Source organism: Rhinopithecus bieti, unplaced genomic scaffold (genome assembly GCF_001698545.2).
Source record: "Rhinopithecus bieti isolate Rb0 unplaced genomic scaffold, ASM169854v2 scaffold_18644, whole genome shotgun sequence".
Lineage (NCBI taxonomy): Eukaryota > Metazoa > Chordata > Mammalia > Primates > Cercopithecidae > Rhinopithecus > Rhinopithecus bieti.
The window spans coordinates 1,908,985-1,919,215 of record NW_016809656.1 but is presented as its reverse complement, the minus strand read 5'-3'; positions in this window follow the sequence as shown (position 1 = coordinate 1,919,215).

Below are 10,231 nucleotides of genomic sequence, written 5' to 3'. Positions count from 1 at the left end.
TAACCAGCACGTCAAAAAATAAATACCATTTTTGCATTTTAATGTGTTTCGGTGATAATACTTATTTATAGTAAGGAAGACTCAAAAACTAATGGCACCCTTTTCTTTCAGAAGGTTTTATTTTCTTTTTCTTTTCAAACAGAAGAAAACAAAACGAATGAAAAATGATTTGCCTCCTAGAGTAATGTTTAAAACTGTATGAATACTTCACTTTACTTGGTATGTAGTTGATTTTGAAAACCAACATAGCACAATTAGATGAATTAAACGAACATGATCATATCAGTTAAATTAAAATAAACTTTTTTTTTGCAAAATAGTTTTTGTTCTAAATTGCTTCTCTACTCTGTATAAATATGTATAAGATTAAAAACATACAATTAATTTATTTAACTCTAATGGAGTTTTATTAATTGAGCATGTGGAGGTATAAATCAAATTTTATTTCAATCTGAAGCTTGAAAAAGAATATAATTTTTTGTGATAGGTTATGAAAATAAGAATTCATCTAATTTAGAATAATAATACGGTGATTAATTTACTTTAAACAATAGAGGATAAATAGTACTACAGAAACAGATTATATATTCGAAAGCTATAATAAGCAATAAAAACCTCTTTTTATTTCTGATTGAATAATAACTTCAGGTGGTCTGTGGAATAAAAAAATGCAAATAATTTGTAAAGTTTTGACACTAGGTACTATTAGCTATGTATTGCATTATCCATTATTAAAAGAATGATTGGTGAAAATTGGTAAGAAAATTGTCAGTATCTGTTTTAACTGATATTAGTTCTCAGTAGTGAAATGTTTTAGAAAGATACTCCACTACAGCTAAATTTTAAGAACTGTAAAATGTATACTTGTTATATTATTAGTTTTAAGAATATTAGAAAGAAAAAAAGTGTAGTCTAATAAAATAAGTTTAAGCAACATATCAGAACCCTCACTGAGACTCATAAAAGAGTGGTGGTTAAATTTAAGGACAAGACTTGTAGTTAATTAGCCTACTTAGGCATTTTCCAATTTATTTAATCCAAAATCAATAAATGAGAAAATAATTTTAAAACCCACCTTTCTTTGAGGATTTCTAATTTTACAGAACAAGTTTTCTCTCAGTGCACTCTGGGAAACATTTTCTTGAAATGAACAAAAGAAAATGTTATTTTAACGGTCCAGAGATCAGAAGTCTGAAATGGTCTTACTGACTAATATCAAGATTTTTTGGAAGGACTACATTCCCTATAGAGACTCTAGGGGAAGAAGTTAACTTGACTTTTCCAGCCCCTAGAGACTGCCGGGATTCCCTGGTTGGGAATCCATCCTCCATCTTTAAATCTAGCAGCACAACAGCTTCAAAGCCTTCTTCTGTCTGACCCTGACTTCCATCGTCACCTCTTCTGATGCGGATACTCCAACTCCCCGTTATCAGGATGCTTTTAATTACGTTGGATGCACCCAAATAATCCAAAATGATCTCCTCATATTAAAGAGTCGTAACTGTATATGCAATCTATTTTGCCTTATAAGATAACAAATTCACTGATTCTTGGGGTTGGGAAATAGGCATCTTGAGGGAGGGAGTGTATTTTTCTGCCTACCACAATGCACTCATGCTCAAAGATTCACATCAATCCCACATGGAAAATACATTCACTTCATCCCAACATTTCCAAAAATATCAACCCATTAAAGCATCAACTCAAGATTCCAAATCTCATCTCCGCATTTCAGAAGTTCTAAATCTCATCATTAAAAATGATCTAAGTCAAATATGGATGTAACTCTCTGCATGATGAATTCCCAGGCTAAATTCTTCTTTATCTGCAGACCTGTGGAGTTAGATAATAAATTATCTGCTCCCAAAGTACACTGATAGTACAGGCATAGGACACGTTATAGACATTTCCATTCACAAGGAGAAAGAAGAGGAGGATTAAAAAAAGTCATAAGTCTTCAACAATTCTGAAATTCAGCTGGAGAGGTAACATTAGGTTGTAAAGTCCAAGGATAATCTGTGGCCTGTGAATCTGCCCTCTATTCTTGAAGCTTTTTCCATAGAAAGGTAATACATGTTTTCAGCTGAGTAGTTTTATCAGCCTATGTTTCAGTCAATCCAGGCTGCTATTACAAATACTATAGAGTGGATGACTTGAACAAACATTGCATAATATCCTCAGGGTTCATTCCTGTTTCACATGTTGCAGGATTTCTTCTTTTTTAAAGTGGAATAATATTCCATTGTATGTAGACATGGACATTTAAATTGTAACCACATATTGGCTATTGTGAACGGTGTTGCAATGAACATAGGAGTACTAATATCTCTTCAAGATCCTGATGTAAATTATTTGGGGTATATATCCAGAAGTGGGATTGCTAGATCATATGACAGGTTCCATTTTTCAGCTTTAGAACAACCTCCGTACTGTTTCCCATTAGAGGCTACACAATATTATGTTCCCACCAACAGTGTGTAGGGTTCTAATTTCCCCATATCCTCACCAACACTTGTGTTTCCACATGCACCATTTTTTTTTTTTTTTTTTTTTTTTGAGATGGAGTCTGGCTCTGTTGCCCAGGCTGGAGTGCAGTGGCACTCACGGCAACTTCCGGCTCCTGGGTTCATGCCATTCTCCTGCCTCAGCCTCCTGAGTAGCTGGGACTACAGGCGCCCACCACCACACCTGGCTAATTTTTTTTTATTTTTAGTAGAGACGGGGTTTCACTGTGTTAGCCAGGATTGTCTCGATCTCCTGACCTCATGATCTGCCTGCCTCAGCCTCCGAAAGTGCTGAGATTACAGGCGTGAGCCACCGCTCCTGGCCCACATGCACCATTTTTTTGAGTGAGCATGTTTATCATGAAATGGTCCCCAGTAGACTTAATAATTATCACATTATTATTATTATTATTATTATTATTATTGTATTCATATACTCTTAACGTTCCTTTTATTGAATTTATGTGATTATAAAGATGAAACACAAACCATGGTCCACAGGAAATCTACTGAGGTGATGTGACTATGTGTCCATGTGACATGCCAGCTATCTTGCTGTATGTACCTGTACTTTCCACTATAGACTTTAGTCAGGGATACCTACACATTTCCTGTGTACTATTTACAGTGAAAAATAGAGTTAACATTGAAAATTGATTTGCATTTCTCATTCTTCTTTATTCTAAAAAGACATATCTGGTTTACTGGGCAATATTTTCAGTCACTTATTTTAATCAGAATAGTTATATTTATATGCACACTTTAGAGGTGGATACCTCCTGATAGATTTTAATAATTTGTTATTTGGATTTCCCAGTTTGTACATCATCCAATTGCTTGCACAGTTTATAGTCTTTCTGCCATAGCTGCATCTAATCCTAGATGGAGACAGCTTTTCTGTTATGTTGAGAGTTTTGTGTTGTTGGTAAACATTGTCAACTATTGTAGAAAAATCTTAAGGAAACAATATACATAGTGGCAATGATTGGAGATCAATATACACAAACAAATCTTAGGGTAGAAATGCACTTTATACTTGATAATGTGGTAAAATCACAGGAGAAATTTTAATGAATAGAATTGCAGGAGTAAAATAAAATTGTTGAATATATTTTAATAATTAGATTGTAATTCTATAGAGGATGCTGATTCAAGCAAAGATCTAAGTTTGTTTATTTTAAAATTTAAATATCTATATAATAAATCAATATCTGAAGAAATACTTTATGAATCATTAGACTAAGTAAATGTGGAATGCAAAATCTAAGCAATGATATATAAGTTTGTGTTTAGATATGAGTATTAATACAAATTTTAAAGTTTGGGTTTGTATATGTTTTTAACTAAAAATGCATATTCAACAAAATTTATTTATTTCTAAAACAGCTAATATGGTTTGTCTATGTGTCCCTATCTAAATCTCATCATGAATTGTAATCTCCATAATCCTCACATGTTGAGAGGGGATCTGGTGGGAGGTGATTGGATCATGGTGGTGATTGGATCATGGCAGTGACTGGATCGTGGCATTGGTTGCCCCCATGCTGTTCTCATGATAGTGAGTTCTCATGATAGTGAGTTCTCACGAGATCTGATGATTTTATATTTGCTTGACAGTTTCTCCTTTACACGATCTCTCTTGCCTGCCACCATGTAAGATGTGCTTGCTTCCCCTTCAACTTCCACCATGATTTTAAATTTCCTGAGGCCTCCTCAGCCATATGGAACTGCGAGTCGATTAATCTTCTTTCCTTTATAAATTACCCAGTCTGGGGTGTCTCTTTATAGCAGTGTGAACTTGGACTAATACACCAGCTTTTTGATTTAACAAAATGATGTGAAAATGGTGGCTTTAGTAAGCTTGTCTTTCAGAATTTTAATAAATGCTGGATAACCTAGACATAGATTTTGGAATTAAAGTTTAAGTACATATATCTTAAGATACAAAACCAAAAACTAGTTTGCTCATGTTCCTACTCAAGGAGAAGCTACTCAAGTTCCTACTCAAGGAAAAAGCTACTCAAGGAGAAGCTTTTTTTTTAGGGACACATAAAAACAAAATGACAAGAATGTATCTCAATGTCTCTATAAAAGATAACTTTTAACATTCTGGGAATATTTACATCTTCTTATTAACCGAAGAGTACACCAAATTTGTAAATATTCAAGATTAATATCCTAACAAGCATCTCGGGTCCTACAAAATTTAACCGTGACCACACCAACACCTATCTATCCTGGAATCAAAGAACACACATTGAAGATATCTAAGAATCAAAAGAGTTGTCAGAAACTCTGTCTGACATTGGCTTCATTGGGAAAGAATGACTTTTTAGTATCTCATATTAGTGCACTTTCAATTTCCTCTAGTATCCTCCTTCAATTGTCCTTCAATTAAAGACAAACTTATGACTTGGCTTATTATATGACATTGGCTTGGCTTCCAATCTCAGCTACTTGTAGGTTAGAGCTGTGCACATTATAAAGGTAATCATGGAGTCTAATATAGAAAATAAGTTATACAGGTTTATTAAATGAATATTAAGAAATGTTACCACCCTTCTGCCAATAATTTCATACCAACCTCAATCGTGTAAAAACTACCCCTTTCTTCCAAGTCTATATCTCACACTACTATTCCTCTGAAATAAGCAATAAAAAGCAAAAATCATTTTATTTAAAATCCATTGTCAAGATGCAGCAATATTGTTGAGAAAGTATCTCTTCATATATATAAGGGAGGCTATCTGACAGTGCAACAAGCATTGAATTTTGAAGCAGAGCATGGACATTTTAAGTTCTTATTATTCTACCAACTTAATTTATGGTCATGGGCACTTAACTTGAAATCTATACATCTCAGCTTTGCTTTTAAATAGAGAAAATAATGTCTGACCAACTTAATTCATCAAGATACTGTAATTCTGATTTGTGAATAATTTTAAAATATAAAATTTTAACTATTCAATGTTGTTATGTCTTTTTTCTCTTAAATGATGATTCTCAATAAAAAATTAAACATAATTTTCAATATATGTGTTAACTGAACTATTTTTAATTAAGAGATTTATTTAACATATTCATTTATTAAGTCATAAAATGGAGATTACTTGCTACCACTCCGTATGGTGCAGAGATTTCTCTGTTTACTAAGAATTCAGTCATGAACATAACGGAAAAGTTGCTCTCTCTCTTTATTCTCTTCCCTTCCCTTCCTCTCTCTCTCCCTCCCTCCCCTCCCTCCCTCCCCCTCCCTCCCCTCTCTCTCTCTCCCTCTATTACATTCAATTGGAAAGAATAAATGAACACATAACTAAAAAGGAAATTTCAGATACTAATAAGTGTCACAGGGAAAATTAGTGTTTAACAGATAGGATTTATACTTCAGTGTTATTATAAAGCTATAGTTAAGAGGTAACCATTTAAACTTGAAATGTTAACGCCAAGAAAGAGCAAGTTTGCTAAGTTAAAATCAATATGCAGAGCTTTTATGGGCAGAGGGAAATGGACGGTAAGGTAGAAATTGATTTGATATTTGAGATTCTGAAAAGATATTTAGGCGCCTGTGCATGGATCAGAGTGGCTAGTGGGTAAAATGGTCCAGAAAATAACAGTTAAGTTAAGAACGAAGCTAGGTCACAATTAGCCTTAGCATCTTGGATGTTTTAGGTTACCTGCAATTCCTCCAAATTCATCATGTGATGTCCTAACCCCCAGCACCTCCAAATATGACTGTATTTAGAAGATAGGGTGTATAAAGAGGTAATTAAGTTAAAATCAGGTAATTAGACCAGATTCCTAATCAATATGACAGTGTCCTTAGGGAAGAGGAATAAGGAGACACACACACACCACACACACACACACCACACGAACACCATGTGAGGCTTATGAGGTGACCATCTGCAGGAAGAAGAGAGCCTCAGAAGAAACCAGTTCCTATTTTGGACACTTTGATCTCAGACTTCTAGCCTTCCTGAACTGTGAGAAAATAAATTTTTGTAGTTTAAGCTTCCAAAAGTCTGTCGGTACTTGCTAAGCAAGCCAAGCAAACTAATTACACTGGCAAAGGGGTTTGGATTTTTTTTTTTTTTTTTTTTTTTAATTTTGAGCGGAGTTTCGCTCTGTCCGCCTGGGCTGGTGCGGTGGCCGGGCGGATCTCAGCTCACTGCAAGCTCCCGCCTCCCGGGTTCCCGCCATTTTCCGTGCCTCAGCTTCCCGAGTACTGGCTAGGTTATCTAAAATTTGAAAGCTGTAATTCTGATTAGGTAACAATATAGTTTTTTGTATTTTTTTAGTAGAGACGGGGTTTCACCGTGTTAGCCAGGATGGTCTTGATCTACTGACCTCGTGATCCGCCCGTCTCGGCCTCCCAAAGTGCTGGGATTACAGGCTTGAGCCACCGCGCCCGGCCGCGGTTTGGATTTTACTCTAAGTGTGAGAGTCAATCATCTAAGGACTTTCAGCCAGAGAGTGTCACAATCTACCTGATTTATATTCCTTTCCGAAGACTCTAGCTGCTCTGTGTATGACTCATTTTTGTAAGATAGTAGAGGAGATAACAGAGAAACCAGAGAGAAAGCTTTTTGGAGAATATGTACATGCTGTGTGTATGTAGGAAGGGGGCTGTGTGCATATGAATTTGTGAATAGCTGTACATACATTTTAGACATGTTTGTAACCACAGCCCTCCACTGTGTATTTTACTTTGACAGATATTATAACTTGTGATTGGCCACACACTCACAATTTTATTTTCCCTAAAAGCTTGATATTGATATTATGTTTTATAGACAAACCTAGATGTTTAGCCAGTTGGCTATATTGTTGCCTTACTAATGATAAATAAGCTTTTTTTTTTTTTTTTTTTTTTTGATTGTTTGTTTGAGACAGAGTCTTACTCTGTCACTCAGGCTGGAGTGCAGTGGCGCCATCTCGGCTCTCTGCAAGCTCCACCTCCCACATCATTCTCCTGCCTCAGCCTCCCCAGTAGCTGGGACTACAGGCACTTGCCACCAAGCCTGGCTAATTTTTTGTATTTTTAGTGGAGACAGGGTTTCACTGTGTTAGCCAGGATGGTCTCGATGTCCTGACCTCGTGATCCGCCCGCCTTGGCCTCCCAATGTGCTGGGATTACAGGCGTGAGCCACCGCGCCTGGCCAAGCTTTTGCTACATATTGTTTTATTTTTGGTTTGGGTAAACATGTTTACTCTGTTTCAAAGAGAGGAACACACATTTGTGTGTGTGTGTATAGAAGTATTTGAGATATATATAGAGAGAGATATGATGTATATCTGTATATATGATGAGTCAATATATACGATAAAAATTAAAAATCAAGCTATTAATTCATGAAAGATGACACATGTTAGATAGAAAGTTTATGTAGTGGAAAAGGCACAGTACTAGGAATGAGGGGACTTATCACTCAATTGCTTTATGGTATAAGGAGACAAACAATTATTAACTCTTCATATCTATGAATCTATGTATTTATAGAAGCTATTATAAATGTTGAATTGATTAAGGAAACAGAAACTAAAAGACAAACAAAAACCATGACATAGATGTTAAAATAATAGAGATACATTAATTGTCCAGTTAACCAACAGCCTAGATATAAATAACAACTCTCCTTTTAAAATGGGATATTCCATTTTAAAGCATATTCTTTGCAGTTGATTTAATTTACAACATTATATAAAATTGGAACATATAGTCAGTGAGCAGCATTGTTGATAGAGATGAAACATATGTTACCAGTAGCGGTTGTCTGATGAAGCTTCATTATTCAGTTCAAAAATGCTGAAGCTATAATCGTTAAGCATATGCCAAAGACAGAAAAATAGCGGCTCTAGTATGAGAATTAAGGTGGGAGAGGGAAATATAAAAGATCTTTATAGAGGCACAAAGAGAATTGGAAATCTAATTATAATTACATTTTATTATTAGTTATTCATGATTGTCACCACATCATTTAGTTAGAACAAATGAGTAATAGCCAGAGACACTTTACAAAGAACTCTTCATTAAGGCAAGATTTTATAGGAAACTTGATGATTTATTCAAATGGTAGCTATGGTTCCATCTGGAAGCCAATTATAATATCAGAAATAAGACGGAAGATCTACCATCTTATTTCTGATGTTTATCCCCGTAGAAAGTGGGATCTTCAGATTTCTATTCTATTACTAGTGTAATAAAAAGGAATATCCAGTTGGGTTAGCTCAAACCTGGTTCTGAGATGGAGATTGATGTGCCAGATATTTATTAGAAGAGGGAAGAGGCAGAATTTAGAATAGGAAGGAGACAGGTTGTGATGCAATTGGACAAAGCCTAGGCCAACTTTGGGAGATATTCTAGAGAGAGTGTTGTCCATTAATTTTACCAGATGGGACCAAAATGGCCAAATCTTTCTATTCTTGCCTTGCTTAGTCACTGGATGCAAGATTGCCTTAGAAAGTGTGACTTTAGGCAGGGTCAGTCTTTGCAGCTAGGACAAACTCTGAAGAAGTTAAGAGCTGAAGTTTGTCTGCTGATCACATTCCTGAGTTAGGCAGCACATCCTTTCTTGAAGTTGGTCCTGGATTGGCACATCTTAATATGGACCTCTTTCCAGCACTTGTGCTACTTGGATCTACTCCATATATTTTGGGGGAGTAGCTCCTTCAGCTTCCTTGAACATCTCTTCTTGATAGAAAACTTAAAAGAGGGATGAACTTCAGGCTTTGCCAATGCAATTGGTCTTGGTACCTTAACTGAGATGCATCGTTGTCATCCTCCACTGTCCATTCTAGAGTTCACTTCCTTCAGCTCCTACCATTTTTTGTCTTGGTAGTTTATCCACTGGTGTGACCTGGAAACGTATCCCCCAAGTATTTGATCCCCAGATCACCATGACCTTCTTAAGCTAGGTTGCTGCACTTTTTAAATTATATTCATGGTGGGGAAAGGAAGTATTGAAAATCCCTCAAGCTGATTATGTGCACTCTTTACTACATTTATCATGCAGAATATACCACCTAACGATGAGTGTCAACTGACAATTACACCTGCAAGAAATAATGACTTTCCTTCTTGCTTGATATTCCCTGGACACAAAATGTCCAAAGTGTCCAGCAAGCAGATATTGATAACCATTCAGTGAGACTCTTTCATTTCCCCTGACGAGAGTGTGCCCTCTTGAGATCACAACCCTTAATGTTGCAAGCCCACAGTTGTAGAAACTGAAATAACAAAATCTCCTAGTAGATCATTAGGAGTGATGGTAACTCAGGTACTCTTGTTTTCATGTCCTGCTTCCCAGACCCATGTACTCTTCCTTTGAAGAAAAAGTGCAAAATGAATATTGTTCAATGCATATTATGCATAGTGGATGAGACAGGCTACTCTTACAGAATATTTCCTTAGAGCTGTGTTTCAAAAGTGTCTTCAACAGGCCTGTGGCTTCTGTGTGGTACAATGTGAGACAGAAATATAAGATCTTGTGGGTGTGGGTTTCCTCTTCCACATTCTTTGATTTATGTGTACCCTCTGGTCTGATATAAAGCTGTGATCCCATATCAATAGATCAAATGCTCCATAAGCTCTCTGATATAGCTACTAGCCAATGCCCTACTGAGAAGAAAGGAAATCTGCTCAGAATATATAATATATACATAAAGTTATATATATACTTATATATAAAGTTATATAAATATAATTATATGTATGAAGTTATATAAAT